Source organism: Hyperoodon ampullatus (genome assembly GCF_949752795.1).
Source record: "Hyperoodon ampullatus genome assembly, chromosome: 5".
Lineage (NCBI taxonomy): Eukaryota > Metazoa > Chordata > Mammalia > Artiodactyla > Ziphiidae > Hyperoodon > Hyperoodon ampullatus.
In genome coordinates, this window is record NC_136918.1 from 603,254 (window position 1) to 626,928 (window position 23,675).

A 23,675-nucleotide genomic window follows, 5' to 3' on the forward strand; every position below is an offset into this window, starting at 1 on the left:
GAAGCAATGAAAATGTCCATCAACAGAGGAATGCACAAAGAAGAAGTGGTCCATGTACACAATGGAATACGACTCCATTAAAAAATATAAATTCAACTTAAAAAACAAACATATGTATGGAGGCATCAGCATTTGGTGGTTTATCCGGGCACATTCCTCTCTAATTTATAACCGAGGAAAACCACTGGCAGGAAGGCCTGTTTCCCTAGTTATCAGTTTGGGAAAAGCAGAAATGCTGCCGCCCTCTGCCCGTTACCTGCAACAGAAGCTTTAAAACCTGTGCTAAGTGTCACTTCATATGCACAAGTACTGTTGGGCTGTAAATGAAACCTGCCCTCAAATTGTCTTGAGGGAGATAATGGCCAAAATATTTCAAAATGTGGCACGTACTTCAAGAAAACAAGTTGAAGAGGTAAGCTGTTCTCACAGTTTTAAGAGAAAAAAGGACATGATTGAAAGCTCAATTTCAAGGGATTATGAGACTCATGCAAATCCAACCACAAACAGGTACCAGCTCACTCCAATCAGAATAAACTTCAGCAATAAACTATAAGCAATAAATGCTGAAGGGTTTGTGGAGAAGTGCATACCCTCAACTTTAAGTGGGACGTAACCTGGTAAGAGCCACTAATGAGAACAGAATGGAGGTGCCTTTACATGGGAAACATTTTGCTACCATATGATCCAGCAGGTGCACTCCTGGGCCTATAAACTAAGAAGACAGAATTGGAAAGACACAGGCAGCTAAATCTACATTGCAGCCGTATTACAATAAGCAAGACATGGAAGCAACCAAAAAGTCCATCAACAGATGAGTGGACAAAGAAGAACTTGTACATGTACAGATGGAATATTAGCCAAGGAAAAATTGACACAATGCCATTTGTAGCACCGTAGATGAGTCTAGAGGTGATCACGCAACTTGTAGTAAGTCAGAAAGCTAAATACTCATATCCTATAATATCATTTATAGGTGTTACCTAAAAATTGATGCCAGTGAAGATATTTCCACAGAGAAAGGCAATCACAGATTCATTAAACAAACTTCTGTTTTTCCAATGGAAAATTTAAAAAGTAAAATAGAAAAAGAAGTTTTTCCCTTCCCAAAGGTGTATTTTTATGAACGAATTATTTCCATGCATATATCTATAAATACAAAAAACAGGAATAAAACCTACCTTGAACCAAAAAAGAATAAAAGATAAAAAATCCGATCCCACCAGGTATACAGAGTAAAACCCTATCCAGGCACTTGTTCCATTGGTAAACAATTCTGAAATTGGTCACAGGTGTGGAATCATCTCCCATGTAGCCAGCAGGCCCCCTGCAAGGAACGTACTCATTGCAAAGCTGGGGGACCATGCCGAGGTGTCTGTGAGTCAACGTGAGCTGAGCCCCAGGCCAGCTGCTGCTGAACTGTTCCCACCCTTCCCAGGTAAAACACCTGAATGTGTGCAAGAACTTGAAAGCCTAGAGGAAAGGCCGTTGAGCCACACCAGTGACAGCACGCAGGCAGACTTTGTGCCTGCAAGCCAGCCAGGATGGTCCTGGCCCCAGACGCTGTTCTGGAAGCTTTCCATTTCCCTGCCTGAGACACCCCTCCTGTCCCGGCCCCCACTGCTTTTTTACCTCCTCACCTCTGCCCGGGGAGAAATTCCAGTGGCAGGTATGGGTGACACATCCTCTTCTTTAGCAGGTGGCAACCTGGCAACTCCTGCAGAAAGTCCAGCAGAGCCCCACTCACACCGGGCCACCCACAAACCACGGCCCCTCACTCCCTCCCACCACCCCAGCCCCGACACTGCTGACGGGGCAGAGAATATGGCGTTAGGCACAGCTGAAGGGGCTCTTGCTGCCTGGAGCAGTGTTTATATTGACCTCAACCCAGGCACACCTGGGGAGGGCTAGCCGGCAGGGTCAGTCTGCCCAGGTCAGCCAATCCTCGCCCCTCAGGGACTCACATTGCAGGAAATGGGCCTAGCTGCACCGGCCACGTACAAGGAACAGGTGTGGGCTCCTGAGAGTCAGGATAGACAAGGGGCTGCAGCCCTGGCTTGTTTTCTAATCATTTTATCTGGCCCATGAGTGGGAGACAACTTCAAGAAGACCCTCTCCTAATGAGAGGAACCCAGGAGTCAGGGAGAGGAGGGGTGGTGGGTGCAGACAGAGGCCTGGTGCCCCGGCTGCAGTGGAAGCCTCTGGAAGACTAGGCGGAGGGAGGCCGCACAGAGTGAAGCCCAGGGTCACAGACCTGTAGGAGGTACTGCTTGTTAGGTAAAGTCCTGCTCTGAGGTGCCCTGGGTCATCTCTAACTGACAGGTGGGCTGGGGGTGCTCTGCAGTGACGTCTATGTGAATGGTTCCTGTGTGCCCAGCCCTGCTGGTGTAACTGCCCAGGGGGGCTCCGTATCAAGGGAGGGGCCTGACCACGAGAGCCCCGTGGGCTTCTGGGTACCTGCCCAGGGGAGCTCCGTATCCTGGGAGGGACCTGACCACGAGAGCCCCATGGGCTGCTGGGTACCTGCTCAGGTGAGCTCCATACCCATGTAGGGGCCTGAGCACGAGAGCCCCGGGGGCTGCTGGGTACCTGCCCAGGTGAGCTCCATATCCTGGGAGGGGCCCGACCTCGAGAGCCCCGAGGGCTGCTGGGTACCTGGTAAAGAACATCAGGACAGTCAGTGAAGCCACCAAGAATATACATCCAGTAGTTTCTAATTCCTACACCCTGCTGGTCATTCTACCATCCACCAGGACATGGTATTCTGTATTAGACTTAGATGATGCCTTCTTCTGTATTCCACTAGTCCCAGAGTCACAAGAAATTTTGGCTTGTGATTGGCAGGACTCAACATACAACGAAGACAATACTGCTGGCGCCATCCTACCCCAAGTGTTCAAAAATTCCCAAACCATCTTTGGGGCAACGTTAGCTAAAGACCTAAAAGTTCTACGTCTGTAAAAGGGAAACTTCCTTCAATATGCAGACGACATTCTGCTCGCCAGCCCTACTAAGGAGGCCTCTGAACTACCTAGCCAAGAAAGGATAGAAGGTGTCCAAGAAAAAGGCTCAAATATCACAGACTAAGGTAACCTGCCTGGACTGCATTCTCACAGAAGGTCGGAAAAGCCCATCCCAGGAAAAGGAAGAAGCCATTTGCAGCCTTACCCCTTCTAAAACTAGAAGACAGCTTAGGGGTTCCTGGGAGGCCTGGGTTTGCTGCATCTGGATCCCTAACTACAGTCTAATAGCTGGGCCTCTATATGAAACACTGACAGGAAAAATGATGATCCTTTTGAATAGAATCCAGAAGCAGCCTTCCAAGAATGGAAAGAGCAGTCAATTCAGACCCTTGCCCTGGAACTCCCTAATTTAGCTAAACCCTTTGACCTTTACATTCCCGGTCAAAGGTGAATCGCCCTTGGAGCATTAGTGCAAAAACTGGGACCACTTGAAATGGAGCAACACAAGAATGCCCTTCAAATATGATAAACTATGGTCACCAAGGGCTTTGCCCATCCCCCCATCAGGCCAGGATACTGGGGGTATCTAAAAACTGGAAATCAGCAGCCTGCAAGGCCAGCTCCCTCCCAAGGGAAAAGGACCCCACGTGGTGATCCTAACCACCCACCATGCCCTGAAGTTGCAGGGGTCGCTCCGTGGACACACAGACCTCGAGAGAGAAGGCCCTCCAACTTCAACCTCCAGGGAGACAACCAGGGGCAACGGGCCCCCATGACGACTCATGTGACCATCACTTGACCTGGAGTTTCTCTCAGAAAACAAGAGTGTGCCCCGAAAGAGCAGACTACTGCTTGCAGGACTTACTGCACCCAGAGGGGAGCTAATAAGCTTGGCGGGGGAACCGTATATCACGATTTCACCATAGAAAAGCCTACAGACACCACGGTGACGGCGGCCAGTAAGACCGGCTGGACTCCTGGCTACTTCAAAAGGCCGTTGACTCAGTGGCCGTCATGGTCCTGGATCACCACCGGCCCTGGACTGTCTGGGAGTTGAGCAGGCAGGGCTCTGACACCTGGTGCTGTTTGTACGTTAATTGAGGGGCCTAACTGAAGAAAGCACAGACTACTGGTCAGAACATCTAGGCTGGCAGAAACCGTCAGCCTAAGTTCGCCGAACAAATGTGGGGCGGGGTGAAACCTGCCCCCCCACCCAGCGTCTCTGCGCATCTCTTTCCTGGACCCTTAAAGGTCATTAGAATCTATAACACTTCCAATGCTGGTGCTCAGGCGGACGAGCAGTGAGGCAGGAGGCCTGGGGACAATCAACCTCACCTGGAGGCTGCTGGGGAGAAGTTCTGCCCCTCCCCCCTGGGTATGAGGACTCCCAACTCAGCACGAAGCACTTACAGAAGAGGGATCTGCACCCTCAGCACCCCAAGAATGAGGAACGGGACAAAAAGCAGAGGAGGTGTTTATCTCCGGCAAAGCCCATTAAAAATTCCTGGGAGATAAAATTAGAATCTGGGCAATAAAATAAAGTCTAACCTTTTTTTCCTTTGTGCTTTGTCCAATTTCACTTGCTCCTAGGGTTCCGCATGCAGAGGTCCCACACCAGGCACTTCAGACCCGATTTCCTAGTGCAGAATGGCTGGGTCAACACCTCAGTTCGTGGGGCCCCTGTGGACTCCGCGACATAGAGCCTGAGCTCCAGCCAACCCGGCCCTCGAGAGCTCCGTCTCCACCCTCCCGCTGAAGCTGCCGGGATCCCTACACAGCAGCCCAGCCCACAGCCCATGGGGGAGTGCATGTTCTCACCTCTCCATTCTCTGATCAAAATATAAAGTTTCCTTTGCTTCTTAACCAAACTCAGTCTTGATCTGTTGGCTCCAATGACACTGGGTAGGGGAACCCTTGTTGGGGTCCGCTCTGGAGGACCAGTAACAGAAACTGAGAACATTGTAACTTCAATGAACAGATGTGTGAGCAAAACTGTAATTAACATAGAGCAGTGGATAAGGCTCAGGTAAAATAAGATGTTTCTAAGACTTCCATTAGATATTTCCATCACTTTATTATAAGCAAGTTCAGTGAAGATGTTTGTCTTATTTGTCAGGTCAACATTAGAGAAATTAAGTGATTTCTTTCCAAGGATGTACATCTAATACTCTTGGCTGAAACTTCAATCTTGTTTTGAATGTTTTTCCATTGAAAATGCTACCTCTCTTTCAGCTCCCCCATTTCTCAGAAGTATAAAATCTTATAATTTATTATTACCAAAGGGGAAATGTGGAAGGAGGGATAAATTAACAGTTTGGGTTTAACAAATACACACAGCTATGTATAAAATAGATCATCAACAAGGAACTACTGTATAGCACAGGGAACCACGCTCAATATTTTGCAATAACCTATAAGGGGAAATAATATGAAAAATAATAGATATTTTTTTACCGACAGCATCTATCAATGGCAGATAAAATGTAACCTAAGGGAAGCCGATGGTGAGCGCTTCTGACCCTGAAGACTTCAATCATCTAAAGTTCGAACTCTGCCTACTTCCCAAGGCCCTTAATGAATATACATGTAGCCGTAGCTTAAAAATTCCCCAGTTTGGGGTTCGGGGAGGCACTGATTTTGAAAAATCCCTGGTGTTCTCCTTACATGCATGGGACCCTTCCTACTGCTAAAACATGCCTGTCACACCCAGAGGATGGTACCCCACTTGATCGGGAAGAGTTTGGAAAAGGCACCTCATCTCCTCATCTCCTGGTGCTCGGGTTCACCCCTCCAGCACTTTTCCTAACAATCTCCTCACTTAGGGATGTCAGCACCATCAACATCCTGTTGCGCACAGTTTGGAATTTGTCCAGAGGATGAAGCGGAAGGATGAGAAACAATGAGAGACAAGTCCTAGGTGTTCAGACAGGCACATGTCACTCTAATTTCCAATCAGCAGGACGAATTCTCCAAAGGCAAGGATTGCCCACAGAAACAGAATAGGGCTTGAGGAAATCCCACTGTTTTGTGGCCAGTTTCCAAAATCACTAGTTGAAAAATGGAACTCAGGGGCACTAAAATTCACGAAACTGCAGAGTTGAAAATGTCATCGAAAAATGTCTTGAGGTAAGTCACCAAAAAGGACTTGTAAAGAAGGGAGAATGGCAGGAAACGGATTTGAAGAGGTAGAAAGGACTCGCCATTAAAGCACAAGAAAAGGGGTTGAACATCGCCAACGATGCAGCTGGCCAAAGAAGACGTATGCTTTTTTTCTAAATATATTCAAGGAGGGGCTTCCCTGGTGGCGCAGTGGTTGAGAGTCCGCCTGCCGATGCAGGGGACACGGGTTCGTGCCCCGGTCCGGGAAGATCCCACATGCCGCGGAGCGGCTGGGCCCGTGAGCCATGGCCGCTGAGCCTGCGCGTCCGGAGCCTGTGCTCCACAGTGGGAGAGGCCACGGCAGTGAGAGGCCCGCATACTGCAAAAAAAAAATATATATATATATATATATATATATATATATTCAAGGAAAGGGTATACACCCTTTTGAGCCAACCAAACAGGTGGGCACTGGAAATCAATACTACAAAATGTATCACTTCACATCAGTCAGAAGAGCCATCCTCATAAAGTGTAAACACCAGAAATGCAGGATGGGGCGAGGAGAAAAGGGAGCCCTGTGAGGCTGATAGTGGAAATATAAATTGCCAACGGCCACTCTGGAAAAGTTTATTGTGTTTACTAAAACATCTAAGAAATGAGCTACAGAGCATAGGCCACTTGCACTCATGGGCGTATATCTTGGGATAAACAAAAATCGACAGGACACAGGCATGCCAACGTTTACCACCTCTCTATAAAAATGAGCCTCAACTTGGGTACAACCTAAATGTCCCTGGAAGGATAAAATGGATAAAAGAGATGTGGTACTTATGTAGAGAGGAATATTACTCAGCCTGGAAATCAATGAAATAAGGCCATTTGCAACAACTCTGTAGGAGTTATGAACGATCATTCTAAGTGACATAAGTCGGAAAGAAAAAGAAACATATCATAAGATGACACTTAAAGGTGGAATCAAAAATCACTACACATGAAATAAATTACAAAACAGAAACATAGTCAAATATGTAGAAAACACACATAAGGCTGCTAAACGGGAAATGTGGGGAGGGGTGAGACATTATCCAGGAGGTTGAAATTAGCAAAGATACCATTGCAAATACCAAATTGATAATCGACAAAGCCTACATTGTACCTCAAAGAACTGCACTCAACACACTCAAGTCACCGGAAAATAATATATACGACTGGCAAGAATCTGAAAAAGAATTTATTGATGTCTCTCAGTACATGAATCAAGTGGATGTACAGCAGCAAAAAACAGAGCTTTGAAAATCAGCTGTAACCAATATAATAATAAATAAAAAATAATTAAAAGACAGTGAGACAGAGAAAAATTCTTACAACTTTTGCTCAGGGGCTATGATGCAACATGGATTGAACACAACTAGACCCATAGAAGGATGAGACATAAGGCTGGAAACTGTTCACGCTAAGAGATATTAGTGAGGTTGGCTGAGGAAATGCAGACCTTTTAAAGTAATACTGCCTGGTACCCATTCCATGGGTCCCAAATCTGCATTTTCAAGGGAATCTTCCTACAGCGAAAACATGCATGGGAAACCCAGAGGACTGTACACCGTGTGATTGGGAAAGGTGTCTAAAATGCACCTCAATTTTGATCTCTTGGTGCTCGGGTTCGCCATTCCAGCCACATTACTAACGATCTTCCCACTTGGAGAACCAGCGCCTTTAACCTCCTGTTTCACACAGTTCTCAATTTGTGCAGAGAATGAACGGGAAGAGGGGGAACCAATGAGAGACAAGCTGTAGGAGTTTAGACAGGCACATGTCACTCTAATTTCCCATCAGGAAGAAGAATTAACCAAAGGCTCAGCCTGCCTCCCCGGAACAGAATAGGGCCTAAAGCAATCCTGCGGTTTTGCAGCCAGCTCACAAAAAAGCGAGTTGAAAAATGGTGCTCAGAGGCAGTGCAAATCACAAACCTGCAGAGTTATAAATGATAACTAATGTCCAAAAATATAGTGAGGTAAGGCAACGAAGAGTATCTGAATGCAAGGCAGAATTGCAGGAAACAGATATCAAGAAGTAGACTGGACTCGCCTTTAAAGCATATGAAAAGCGGCAGAATTTTGAAAATGATGCAGTTGCCCAAAAAGGGCAACTAGATTCAGGAAATAGAATGGATTCAGGAAAAAACGCATACGCTCTTTTTGTCCAACCAAGCAAGCGGGTAATGTAAATCCACACAACAAAGAAGTCTCACTTCCCACTGGTCAAAAGCACCATCAGAGAAAAGTGTAAAATTCAGAAATGCAGGAAAGGCCATGGAGAACAGGAAGCATTGTTACGCTAATGGGTGGGGTATAAATTGCCAAGAGCCACTCTGAAGAAGTTGATGGTGTTTCCTAAAACATCTAAAAAACAGAGCTACAGAGCATAGGGCACATCCACTCACAGGCATATATCTTGGGAAGACTAAAAATCAACAAGACACAGGCACCCCAAAGTTTAGGGCTGCTCTGTTTACAAGAAACTCGACTTTGGTACACCTAAAATATCCCAGGAAAGAGAACAATAGATAAAGAAGTTGTGGTACATTTGTACAATGGAATATCACTCAGCCATGAAATCAATGTCATAAGGCCAGTAGCAGCATAATGAGTGGATTTAGGTACAATGATTCTAAGCGAAATAATTCACACAGAAAAAGAAACTTATCATAAGATATCACTTATAGAGGGAATGTAAACACCGCTAAATATGAACTGAATTACAAACAGAACAGAGTCACGCATTTAGAAAACACACTTATGACTGCTTAAGGTGAAAGGTGAGGAGGGGTGATGAATAAAACAAGACTTTGAAATTAACACAGATACCGTCCTATAAGCCAAATATGTATTAGACAAGACCTACTTCTTGCTCAGTGAACTGGACTCAACACTCCCCATTCACCGCAGAAGAATATATCTGACTAGTAAGAATCTTAAAACCTATGTATTTATATGTCACTGTAGGTGAATCAAGTGTGTTTAGAGCGGCATAAACACAGCAGTGAAACTCAGGATAACACCATTGTAAAAATAAATTTCAAACACAAAACACAAAGACAGTGAAAGAGAGAGAAATTCTTACAAAATTCGTTCAGGAGCTGTGATGCAACACGGACTGACCACATCTACACCCAGAGTTGGATGAGACATAAGGCTGGACACTTGGAGCTGAGAGGAATGGTGAGGTTGGGTGAACAAGGGGAGACCCTTTAAAGTAATACTGTGTGCTACCCATTCCATGGGTCCAACTCTCCATGATCAAGGGAATCTTCCTATAGCTAAAGGATGCATGGGAAACCCAGAGGACGGTACACCGTGTGATTTGGAAAGGTTTCTAACACGCAATTCATTTTTCATCAACTGGTGCTCTGGTTCGCCATTTCAGCTGTGTTACTAACAACCTCCTCACTTGGAAAATCAGCACCTTTAACATCCTGTTTCGCACAGTATCCAATTTGTGAGGAGGATGAACGGGAAGAGGGGGAACAAATGTGAGACTAGCTGTAGGTGTTTGGAAGGGCACATGTCACTCTAATTTCCCATCAGGAAGAAGAATTAAACAAAGGCTCAGCCTGCCTCCCCAGAACCAGAATAAGTCCTGAAGCAATCCTGCTGTTTTGGTGCCAGATCACTAAACAGCGAGTTGAAAAATGAAGCTCAGGTGCACGGCAATTCACAAACCTGCAGACTTATAAAAGACAACTATCATCCAAAATTGTATTGAGGTAAGGCAAAGAAGAGGATATGAAAGCAAGGCAGAAGTGCAAGAAACAGATTTCAAATGATAGATTAGAGTCGCCTTTAAAGCACATGAAAAGCGGCAGAACTTCGACAATGGTGCAGTTAGCCAAAAAGGGCCTATGCGTTTTTACTGAATATATTTAGTAAAAAACGCAGATGCCCTTTTTGGCCAACCAAGCAAGCGGGCAATGCAAATCAGCACTACAAAGAAGTCTCACTCGCATCTGTCAAAAGGGCCATCCTGGAAAAGTGTAGAAACCAGAAATGCAGGACAAGCCCTGGAGAAAAGGGAGCTTTGTTATGCTGATGGGCGGGATGTAAAATGCCAACACCACTCTGGAGAAGTGTATGGTGTTTCCTAAAACATCTAAAAATCAGAGCCACAGGGCATAGGGCACTTCCACTCATGGGCGTATATATTCGGAAAACCAAAAATCGACAGGACACAGGCACCCCAAGGTTTAGGGCTGCTCGGTTTACAAGGACCTCGACTTGGGTACACCTTAAATATCCCAGGAAACAAAAAAATGGGTAAACAAGCTGTGGTACTCATGTACAATGGAATATCACTCAGCCATGAAATCAATGTCTTAAGGCTAGTAGCAGCATAATGAGTGATTTAGGTACGATGATACTAAGAGAAATAAGTCACACAGGTAACGAAACTTATAAGATATCACTTATAGACGGAACGTAAAAATCTCTACACATGAACTGTACAAAACAGAACGGAGTCACACATTTAGAAAACACACTATGGCTGCTTACGGGGGAAGATGAGGTGGGGTGAGGCATAAAACAAGAGTTTGAAATTAGCACAGATACCTTTCCATCAACCAAATATGTAATAGACAAGACCTACTCACTGCTCAGTGAACAGGACTCAACACACCCTATTCACCGCAGAAGAATATATCTGCATAGTAAGAATCTTAAAAAAGTATTTATTGATATCTCTCTGTAAGTGAATCAAGTGGGTGTAAAGCAGCATAAACACAGCATTGAAAATCAGCTAAACCCCATTATAAATATAAATTACAAAAAAAAAGATAGTGAAAGAGAAATTCTTACAAAATTCGTTCAGGAGATGTGATGCAACCTGGATTGACCACACGTAGACCCACAGCTGGAAGAGACATAAGGCTGGACACGCTTGGGTCCGACAGGATTGGTGAGGTTGGGTGAGCAAATGCAGACCCTTTAAAGTAATACTGTGTGCTACCCATTCCATGGGTCCCAAATCTCCAGGTTCAAGGGAATCTTCCTACAGCTAAAATATGCATGGGAAACCCAGAGGATGGTACACCCAGTGATTGGGAAAGGTTTCTAAAACGCACGTTATTTTTCATCTCCTGGTGCTCGGGTTTGCCATTCCAGCCGCTTTACTATCAATCTCCCCACTTGGAGAATCAGCACCTTTAACCTCCTGTTTCGTACAGTTTGCAAATTGTCCAGAGGATGAACGGGGAGAGGGGGAGCCAATGAGAGACCAGCTCTAGGTGTTTGGACAGGCACACGTCACTCTAATGTCCAATCAGGAAGAAGAATTAACCAAAGGCTCAGCCTGCCCCCCGGAACCAGAATAGGGCCTGAAGCAATCCTGCGGTTTTGCAGCCAGCTCACAAAAAAGCGAGTTGAAAGATGGAGCTCAGGGGCACTGCAATTCAAAAACCTGTACAGTTATAAAGGACAGCTCTTGTCCAAAAATATATTGAGGGAAGGCAACGAAGAGGATTTGAAAGCAAGGCAGAATTGTAGGAAACAGTTTTTAAGAGGTAGATTGGAGTCACCTTTAAAGCAAGTGAAAAGAGACAGAACTTGGACAAAGATGCAGTTGGCCAAAAAGGGCCTATGCATTTTTGTCCTGAATATATTCACGAACAATCACATACACATTTTTTGGCCAACCAAGCAGGCGGGCAATGCAAATCCACACTACAAAGAAGTTTCCCTCCCCACCGCTCAAAAGGGCCATCTGAAAAAAGTGTAAAAACCAGAATGGCAGGACAGGCCATGGAGAATTGTGAGCCTACTTATGCTGATGGGCAGGATGTAAATTACCAACAGCCACTCTGCATAATTGTATGGTGTTTCCTAAACCATCTAAAAAACAGAACTACAGAGCCTAGGGCACTTCCACTCAGGGCCATATATCTTGGGAAAACTAAAAATCAACAAGACACAGCCACCCCAATGTTTAGGGCAGCTCTGTTTACAAGAATCTCGACTTCAGAACACCTTCAATATCCCAGGAAAGAGAAAAAGGGATAAATAAATTGTCATACTTATGTACCATGAAATATCACTCAGCCATGAAATCAATGTCATATAGCCAGTAGCAGCATAACGAGTGGATTTAGGTATGATGATTCTAAGTGAAATAAGTCACACAGAAAAAGAAATTCATCATAAGAATATCACTTATAAAGGGAACGTAAACATGGCTACACATGAACTGAATTAAAAAACAGAACAGAGTCTCACATTTAGAAAAAACTCTTATGTCTTCTTAAGGGGAAATGTTGGGGTGATGCATAAAACAAGAGTTTGATATTAGCACAGGTACCGTTCCATAAAACAAATATGTAATAGACAAGATCGACTCCTTGCTCAGAGAACTGGACTCAACACCCCCTATTTCCCGCAGAAGAATATATCTGACTAGTAAGAATCTTAAAACCTATGTATTGATATGTCTCCGTAAGGGAATCAAGTGTGTCTAGAGCAGCATAAACACAGCAGTGAAAATCAGCTCAACCCCATTATAAAAATGAATTTCAAAAACAGCGAAATTCTTACACAATTTGTTCAGGGGCTCTGATGCAACCTGGATTGACCCCATCTACACCCACAGCTCAATGAAACATAAGGCTGGACACTTGGGGCTGAGAGGATTGGTGAGGTTGGGTGAGCAAATGTAGACCTTTTTTTTTTTTTTTTTTGTGGTCCGTGGGCCTCTCACTGTTGTGGCCTCTCCCGTTGCAGAGCACAGGCTCCGGACGCGCAGGCTCCGGATGCGCAGGCTCAGCGGCCTTGGCTCACAGGCCCAGCCACTCCGCGGCATGTGGGATCCTCCCGGACCAGGGCACGAACCCGTGTCTCCTGCATCAGCAGGCGGACTCCCAACCACTGTGCCACCAGGGAAGCCCCAAATGTAGACCTTTTATAGCAACAACACGTGCCACCCATTCTATGGGTCCCAACTCTCCAGGTTTAAGGGAATCTTACTACAGCTAAAACATGCATGGGAAACCCAGAGGATGGGACACCGTGTGACCAGGATAGGTTTCTAAAATGCTCCTCATTTTTCCTCTCCTGGTGCTTGTGTTCCCCATTACAGGTGCTTTACTCTCAATCTCCCCACTTGGAGAGTGAGTGCCTTTAACCTCCTGTTCCGCACAGTTTGCAATTTGTGCGGAGGATGAAAGGGAGGAGGGGGAACCAATGAGAATCTAGCTCTAGGCATTTGGATGGGCACATGTCACTCTAATTTCCCGTCAGGAAGAAGAATTAACCAAAGGCTCAGCCTGCCGCCCCAGAAGCAGAATAGGGCCTGAAGCAATCCCGCGGTTTTGCGGCCAGCTCACAAAAAAGCGAGTTGAAAAATGGAGCTCAGGGGCACAGCAGTTCACAAAACTGCAGAGTTATAAAGGACAACTATCATCCAAAAATTTGTTGAGGGAAGCCAACGAGGAGGACTTGAAAGCGAGGCAGAATTGCAGGAAACAGATTTCAAGAGGTAGATTGGAATTGCCTTTATAGCACAGGAAAAGTGGCACAACTTCGACAATGATGCACTTGGCCAATAAGCGCGTAAGCATTTTTTCCTTTATATATATATATATATATATATATATATATATATATATATATATATATATATATATATGTATATATATATATATATATATATATATATATTCTCTATATATATGTTAGCATCAGGTATTTGTTCTTCTCTTTCTTACTCACTTCACTCTGTATGACAGACTCTATGTCCATCCACCTCACTACAAATAACTCAGTTTCATTTCTATTTATGGCTGAGTAATATTCCATTGTATATATGCGCCACATCTTCTTTATCCATTTATATCTTGATAGACACTTAGGTTGCTTCCATGTCCTGGCTATTGTAAACAGAGCTGCAATGAACATTGTGGTACATGACTCTTTTTGAATTATGGTTTTCTCAGGGTATATGCCCAGTAGTGGGATTGCTGTGTTGTATGGTAGTTCTATTTTTAGTTTTTTAAGGAACCTCCAAACTGTTCTCCATAGTGGCTGTATCAATTTACATTCCCACCAACAGTGCAAGAGGGTACCCTTTTCTCCACACCCTCTCCACCATTTATTGTTTGTAGATTTTTGATGATGGCCATTCTGACTGGTGTGAGGTGATATCTCATTGTAGTTTTGATTTGCATTTCTGTAATAATTAGTGATGTTGAACAGCTTTTCATGTGCTTCTTGGCCATCTGTATGTCCTCTTTGGAGAAATGTCTATTTAGGTCTTCTGCCCATTTTTGGATTGGGTTGTTTGCCTTTTTTAATGTGAGATGCATGAGCTGTTTATATATTTTGGAGATTAATCCTTTGTCTGTTGATTCACTTGCAAATATTTCTCCCATTCTGAGGGTTATCTTTTCATCTCGTTTGTAGTTTCCTTTGCTTTACAAGAGCTTTTAAGTTTCATTAGGTCCCGTTTGTTTATTTTTGTTTTTATTTCCATTATTCTAGGAGGTGGATCAGAAAAGATCTTGCTGTGATTCATCTCAAAGAGTGTTCTTCCTATGTTTTCCTCTAAGAGTTTTATAGTGTCTGGTCTTACATTTAGGTCTTTAATCCATTTTGAGTTTATTTTTGTGTATGGTGTTTGGGAGTGTTCTAATTTCATTCTTTTACATGTAGCTGTCCAGTTTTCCCAGCACCACTTATTGAAGAGATGGTCTTTTCTCCACTGTATATCCTTGCCTCCTTTGTCCTAGATAAGTTAACCATAGGTGCATGGTTTTATCTCTGGGCTTTCTATCCTATTCCATTGATCTATATTTCTGTTTTTGTGCCAGTACCATATTGTCTTGATTACTGTAGCTTTGTAGTATAGTCTGAAGTCAGGGAGTCTGATTCCTTCAGCTCCGTTTCTTTTCCTCAAGACTGCTTTGGCTATTTGGGGTCTTTTGTGTCTCAATACAAATTTTAAGGCTTTTTGTTCTAGTTATGTAAAACCTGCCATTGGTAATTTGATAGGGATTGCATTGAATCTGTAGATTGCTTTGGGTAGTATAGTCATTTTCACATTGTTGATTCTTCTAATCCAAGAACATGGTATATCTCTCCATCTGTTGGTATAATCTTTAATTTCTTTCATCAGTGTCTTATAGTTTTCTGCATACAGGTCTTTTGTCTCCTTAGGTAGGTTTATTCCTAGGTATTTTATTCTTTATGTTGCAATGGTAAATGGAAGCGTTTCCTTAATTTCTCTTTCAGATTTTTCAGCATTAGTGTATAGGAATGCAAGAGATTTCAGTGCATTAATTTTGTATTTGGCTACTTTACCAAATTCATTGATTAGCTCTAGTAGTTTTGTGGTAACATCTTTAGGATTCTCTATGTATAATATCATGTCATCTGCAAACAGTGACAGTTTAACTTCTTCTTTTCCAATTTGTATTCCTTTTATTTCATTTTCTTCTCTGATTGCTGTGGCTAGGACTTCCAATACTGTGCTGATTAATAGTGGTGAGAGTGGACATCCTTGTCTTGTTCCTGATCTTAGAAGAAATGCTTTCAGTTTCTCACCATTGAGAATGATGTTTGCTGCGGATTTGTCGTATATGGCCTTTATTATGTTGAGGTAGTTTCCGTCTGTGCCCACTTTCTGGAGAGGTTTTATCATAAATGGGCTTTGATGTTTGTCAAAAGATTTTTCTGCGTCTATTGAGATGATCGTATGGTTTTTCTTCTTCAATTTTTAATATGGTGTATCACCATATCACGTATATTGAAGAATCCTTGCATCCCTGGGATAAATCCTACTTGATCATGGTGTATGATTCTTTGAACGTGTTGTTGGGTTATGTTTGCTAGTATTTTGTTGAGGATTTTTGCATCTATATTCATGAGCGATATTCGTCTGTAATTTTCTTCTTTTGTAGTATCTTTGTCTTGTTTTGGTATCAGGGTGATGGTGGCCTCATATAATGAGTTTGGGAGTGTTCCTTCCTCTGTATTTTTTGGGAAGAGTTTGAGAAAAATGGATATTAGCTCTTCTCTAAATGTTTGATAGAATTCACTGTGAAGCCATCTGGTCCTGGACTTTTTTTTTTGTTGGAAGATTTTTAATCACAATTTCAATTTCAGTGCTTTTGATTGGACTGTTCATATTTTCTATTTCTTCCTGGTTCATTCTAGGCAGGTTGTGCATTTCTAAGAAATTGTCCATTTCTTCCAGGCTGTCCATTTTATCGGCATAGAGTTGCTTGTAGTAATCTCTCATGATCCTTTGTATTTCTGCAGTGTCTGCAGTGTTTCTCCTTTTTCATTTCTAATTCTATTGATTTGAGTCTTTTCCCTTTTTTCTTGATGAGTCTGGCTAATGGTTTATCAATTTCATTTATCTTCTCAAAGAACCAGCTTTTAGTTTTATTGATCTTTGCTCTCATTTCCTTCATTTCCTTTTCATTTATTTCTGATCTGATATTTATGACTTCTTTCCTTCTGGTAACTTTGGGTTTTAGTATGTTCTTCTTTCTCTAATTGCTTTATGCATAAGGTTAGGTTGTTTATTTGAGGAGTTTCTTGTTTCTTGAGGTAGGATATTATTGCTATAAACTTCCCTCTTAGAACAGATTTTGCTGCATCACATAGGTTTTGGGTCATTGTGTTTTCATTGTCATTTGTTTCTAGGCATTTTTTGATTTCCTCTTTGATTTCTTCAGTGATCTCTTGGTTATTTAGTAACGTATTGTTTAGCCTCCATGTGTTTGTGTTTTTTCCTTTTTTTTGCCTATAATTCATTTCTAATATCATAGTGTTGTGGTCAGAAAAGATGCTTGATATGATTTCAATTTTATTAAATATACTGAGGCTTGATTTGTGACCCAAGATATGATCTATCCTGGAGAATGTTCCATGAGCACTTGCGAAGAAAGTGTATTCTGTTGTTTTGGATGGAAAGTCCTATAAATATCAGTTAAGTCTATGTGGTCTAATATGACATTTAAAGCTTGTGTTTCCTTATTTATTTTCATCTGGGATGATCTGTCCATTGTTGAACGTGAGGTGTTAATGTCCCCTACTATTATTGTGTTACTGTTGATTTCCCCTTTTATGGCTGTTAGCAGTTGCCTTATGTATTGAGGTGCTCCTATGTTGGGTGCATATATATTTATAATTGTTATATCTTCTCCTTGGATTGATCCCTTGATCATTACATGGTGTCCTTCCTTGTCTCTTGTAGCATTCTTTATTTTAAAGTCTATTTTGTCTAATATGAGTACTGGTACTCCAGCTTTCTTTTGATTTCCATTTGCATGGAATATCATTTTCCATCCCCTCACTTTCAGTCTGTATGTGTCCCTAGGTCTGAAGTGAGTCTCTTGTAGACAGCATCTATATAGGTCTTGTTTTTGTATCCATTCAGCAAGCCTGTGTCTTTTGGTGGGAGCATTTAATCTACTCACATTTAAGGTAATTATCAATATGCATGTTCCTATTACCTTTTTCTTAATTTTGTGGGGTTTGTTTTTGTAGGTCCTTTTCTTCTCTTGTGTTTCCCACTTAGAGAAGTTCCTTTAGCATTTGTTGTAGAGCTGGTTTGGTGGTGCTGAATTCTCTTAGCTTTTGCTTGTCTGTAAAGCTTTTGATTTATCCTGAATGTGATCCTTGCTGGGTAATCTTGTTTGTAGGTTCTTCCCTTTCATCACCTTAAGTATATCATGCCACTCCCTTCTGGCTTGCAGAGTTTCTTCTGAGAATTCAGCTGTTAACCTTATGGGAGTTCCCTTGTATGTTATTTGTCATTTTTTTCCTTGCTGCTTTCAATAATTTTTCTTTGTCTTTAATTTTTGCAATTTGATTACTATGTGTCTCGGCATGTTTCCCATTGGGTTTATCCTGTATGGGACCCTCCACGCTTCCTGGACTTGGATGGCTATTTCCTTTCCCATGTTAGGGAATTTTTCGACTATAGTCTCTTCAAATATTTTCTCAGGCCCGTTCTCTCTCTCTTCTCCTTCTGGGACCCCTATAATGTGAATGTTTTTGTGTTTAATGTTGTCCCAGAGGTCTCTTAGGCTGTCTTCATTTCTTTTCATTCTTTTTTCTTTATTCTGTTCCACAGCAGTGAATTCCACCATTCTGTCTTCCAGGTCACTTATCTGTTCTTCTGCCTCAGTTATTCTGCTATTGATTTCTTCTAGTGCATTTTTCATTTCAGTTATTGTACTGTTCATCTCTGTTTGTTTGTTGTTTAATTCTTCTAGGTCTTTGTTAAACATTTCTTGCATCTTCTCGATCTTTGCCTCCATTCTTTTTCTGAGGTCCTGGATCATCTTCACTATCATTATTCTGAATTCTTTTTCTGGAAGATTGCCTATCTCCATTTCTTTTAGTTGTTTCTCTGGGGTTTTATCTTGTTCCTTCATCTGGTACATAGCCCTCTGCCTTTTCATCTTGTGTGTCTTTCTGTGAATGTGGTTTTTGTTCCACAGGCTGCAGGACTGTATTTCTTCTTGCTTCTGCTGTCTGTCCGCTGGTGGATGAGGCTATCTAAGAGGCTTGTGGAAGTTTCTTGATAGGAGGGACTGGTGGATGGTAGAGCTCTCCTCCATCATCTTGAAGGTCTCCTATAAATACCTTCTTATACTACCTATTCTGTATCCCCTTTGCCCCCTGCATGCACCTCAGTTGGTCATGGTTCTTTACCATGGTGGGGTGAACCAAACCTTCATTTTTGAAGGGTCTGAGCCTTTATCAGTCCTGCCTTGATTGGGTTGTTATAGTAGTTTTCCACTGACTTTAATCACAGGGCAGGGTAGTAGTAAGTGCTGCCCTAAGGTATCTCTTCTATTCCATAGGCTTTTTTACAGCCATTGCAGATTCTTACCAATAAGCCTAGGGTAGTTGTTACTTCTTGCAATTAGCTCCAAGCAGCATAATGTCATCAATGTGCTGGACCAGTGTGATGTCTTGCAGAAGGAAATTGCAATCTAAGTCCCTTGGGAAAATTGTGAAGGGGTGGGCAGGGAAACTGGGACACTGAGAACCACCTGGCACACCGTCCCTCCGTGAGTTCTAGCACCAAAGGGGCCACATATCTATTTTTAATTAAAAAATATTTGTAGAGTCCAGGCTTTCTGTATATTTGGAGCAGAACTTGGGGTGGTGTTGGTTTACACACTTGCTAAGCCTGCCGCCATGCCTAGAAGTCTGGGTAACTTCTGCAGCTTTTAGAATGTTGGCTCATATTGTGATAACTCCACAAAGGCCCTGAGGTCAGGGGAATATGGACACAAAGAGGGAGCAAAAAAAACATTTTTTCCTGGGGTACAGAAAGGCTCTCAGCTGCCCTGACCAAGGGCATGCCTTGCTCTTCAACCCAGAGTCTCAGAGGCAGGAGAGCCACTTTCTGTGTAGTCAGGAGTTTGGGTTATCACCATCAGCAGCCATATGGGTTTGGGAACATTCATCAGCTACAGAACTCGCTGATATGGAAAAGGAGACTTTTCAAAGGACAGCCCAAAATATTTTTTAAGCTTATGGAAAAAATGGAAGACTTTCTTCATGTGCCAGCTGCTGATAAGCATTTTTGTTTAAAGATATACCGAGTAGAAAAATAGAATATTCCAAGGGACATCTCCGTGGATAAAGTTGGCTGTTCCAAGTGTCACTTAGAGGAAAAGTCACACTCAGTGACCGAGAGATCCCTTTCCTCCAGCCAAGGAAAGGGGATCTGGTGGGCAGCAACAGTGACTCCCACAATGCTTTATTCCAAAGCCTATTTCAGGTAGTCTTTTGGTCAGAAAATTCAGCAGTTTCCTTAGAACATCATGCAGTTGATCTCTCCATTAGACTCTTAGTCTTGAAACATGCTCTATGAAATGCACACTGAGGCAGAGCAAGTTTCTCTCCCCAGTTCATGCCACTACACTGGGCCTGATGTCTAGCACCTTTCTATTTGGAATTCAGTGTTTTCATTACAATAATAACAATGAAAATAGCACAGACATATGTTTTCCTCTTCCTCAGACTAAGAAACTATGTAAACTAAAGTCTTATGCAACTCTAACAATTGTGGGTTCCTATGCAGGAGCACAAATCGACGCCTATGTACCATATGTTGAAATATTTGAAAGGTATGAATCAAGTGAACAAACTATTAAATAAAATAAGTTGTATCTCTTTGCATTGATACATATGTCTTTATAACATCCTGGAAGGCCAAATTTGAGTTTTTCTTTTTCAGATTTCTCGAGGTTCCCTGCTGGAACAAGATGGCAGTGGAGAGTAGGCCACCAACCTGTAGCTCCCCTTCCCTCCTCTTCCATCTCTTGTTGTAGACTGTTTTGTGAGGGACCTTGTGCACAAGTGCGATAGTCTGCTCAGGCTGCCATTACAAAATACCACAGACTGGATGGATTAAGTAGCAGAAATTAATTTTCTCATAGTTCTGGAGGCTAGAAGTCCCGGGTCAAGGTGCTTGCTAATTCAGTTCTTGGTGAGTTTCCTTCCTGGCTTGAAGGTGCTGCCTTCTTACTGTATCCTTATGTGGCCTTTTCCCTGTAACACGTGGACAGAGGGAGCTCTCTTGCCTCTTCCTCTTCTTCTAAGGACATCAGCCCTGTTGTATTAAGGTCTTACCCTTATGACCTCACTTAATGTTTGCTACCTCCTTAAGGTCCCATCTCCAAATACAGTCACATAGGGGTTAGGGCTTCGACATATGAATTTGAGGGGGACACAACGCAGTATGTAACAACAAGCTTGCTGACATTTCAGCCTGAATATCTAAGCTCTATCTACAAAGCCATTTTGAGTCACCCAACCAGGCCTTAAGCTGCTGATAACAAAACATGATCTACATGGATTTTTGAGGTCCCAGAACTTCAGCTAGATCAGTGCTGTCCAATGCAGTGATGAAAATATTCTGTATTTGGGATGTCCATATCGTAGCCACCAGTCACTTGTGGCTATTGAGTACTCAAAATGTGGTTAGTGTGACTGAGGAACTAAACTCTAAATTTTATTTAATTTTAATTAATTTAAATTTAATAGCTACATTTGATGAGTGGTTACCATATTCATTGCAGATCTAGAAGTTGGGGAGCAGGTTTTATGAAAACATGTCTCCTGGCCCCACAGACTCTTTGTACAGAGGGTGTGGAGCAGATTGCATTTTTCAAACATGACCAAACCCACATATTTATCCCATCCCACATGCTCTTTTTACAGTGTTAATGACACACCTCTCTACCAAGAGTGGGGAGTCTCTGTTCCCCCTAGGCAAGGGACTGTGACTGCCTGGACCAAGGGAGTATGGTGGAAGTGATAATATGTGACTTCCAAAGCTAAATCATAAAAAGGACACAGCTTCTGGCCACTTCACACTCTTTATCTCTCTCCCTTCCCCCCCCCCACACACAAACTTTCAGAAATTTTCCTTTTGAAATTGTGGAAATAAGCAAAAAAACACCCAAATGAGAACAAACTCAAGCTATTTAATTCAGAGCTTATGTGGTGAGGGAGTCAGCCACCATCACCTGTGTTTTGCAGAGATCCAAAGGCAGGCAGAGGAGTGGAACAGCTCTAGGTAGAGAAAAGGGAAAGCCTCGGGTGTGCCCTGATTGGAAGTTGTTGGTCTGGGGAAGCTTCAGTCAGGCCAACTGGAAGTAGGGCATTTTGTGTGATTGATTAAGCGAGCAGATTTGGCTTTCTCTGGTTGGTCTTAAGTTGGAAATGGGGGCAAAAATTAGAGAAGCTCTCAGTTATTGATCAAGTCCTGGTCATTTGGGGCTTATTTCTACAGAAGTTGTAGTGAGCTTCCAGGGCTGGTTGCACACATTGTGAGTCAGGGTTCTATTTTCATATATGGTCTAGCCATTGTCCATTTGTATGTTCAGCCTCAGAACCCAGCCACCATCTTGTGAGGAAGCTACCCATGTGGAGAGGAACCAAGGTCTTCTGACAGCAGCCAAAACTAAATTGCCAGCTCTGTGAGTGAACACCTTGAAAGTACATCCAAAGTCAAGCCTTCAAATGACTACAGGCCCAGCTGACACCTGACTGGAACTTCATGAGAGACCTTGAACCAGAGTCACCCAGCTAAACTACTCCTCAATTCACAACCCACAGAAACCATGAAAGATGTAAATGACTACTGTCATTTTAACCCACTGTTTTACAATTTTTAATGCAGCGTTAGACAACTAATAAAGTGCAGCAGAAAAGGGCCAATCCCAGAACCCTCAAAGCTGTGGGGCCTGGGACAGGGAACTCTTTTGCCTGGATCTAAGGGAAGTACTGGTGAAAGGATATTGAATTTGTTTGTTTCAGTATCTAGGTGTTTCCTAGGGAAGGATGGGCTTATTTATACAAAAGAGGAATTTGAAGGACTGATTACAGTGTTTGAGATCAGGAAATTTTTTTTTTTTACAAAAGCTGTAGCAAAAGAGCCTTTCATCTGGAGTACACAAATAAACTAAAATAGAATGAGACAATTTATTTGTTTGAGGTGTGATCACAAAAAGTGTACACATTTAGGCATAGTCACAGTGGAAGGAGAACTGCTTAAGCTGAGATGCTGTCTATCACTTTTCAAAAATGCCTGTGAAACCTCTTTCAGAATTGCCTACGAAGCTGGATTATGAGCTTCCCATGAAACCAGACTCATCACTCAGACTGAGACTTGGTTTGTGATCCTAGACAGCATTTCCCAGAGTGATTACCCAACCTACTCCACAGACATGGCTCTGAATGGCTTAGAACTGTTTCTAAAACTAAAGTCTCCCCTCTGAGGACACTTGCTGTCAGAGTTATCGTTCTATAATACATCTCGGATCATGTGCTTCAGTGGCTCTTGGTTATATAGAGAATTAAGCCTCAACTTCTCAGCCAGATTTTCAAAACTTTCTACAATATACACCCCCCACCCAGCCTTCCAGTTTCGTCATCCCAAAACACACATGTCCACTCTACTTACCGGTGATGGGTACCGTTTACTGAGCCTTTATCACGTTCATAACACTGTGCTGAGAGCTTTACATAACACCTCATTTTATCTTTATATGATTTTGTAAGGTAAATGTTATCTTTATAGTATAGATAATAATAAAACTGTGATCACTAACACTGTGTACAGTGCTTACAGTGTGCTAAGCCAATGTACAATAGAACTATAATGTGATCTATATATGTAATTTAAAATTTCTAATGCTGCATTAGAAAGTTAAAAATGGTGAAATTTATTTTAATAAAATATTTTATCAGTAAGCTTATAATCAGTATAAAAACTTACTAATATATTTCATATTTTTTTGGTATTAAGTCTTTGAAAGCCACCATGCACTTTATACTTACAATACCTCTCAATCTGGACCCTAACTTTTCATTGCAAATACTTGATCTGTATTTAGATTTCATAAAAAGTACAGTGGAACAATAAGAATCACATACCCAAGTTGTTCCATACATACTTAAAAAGGTTTTAATACCTGAATCAGTACCAAAAAATCATTTCTTTTTCTGTTCTCATTCCTATTGACAAAACTACTTCAATTTAAACATTTTAATTTCAATCAATTAAAAGTGAATAAAATTTTTAAAATTTAGTTTC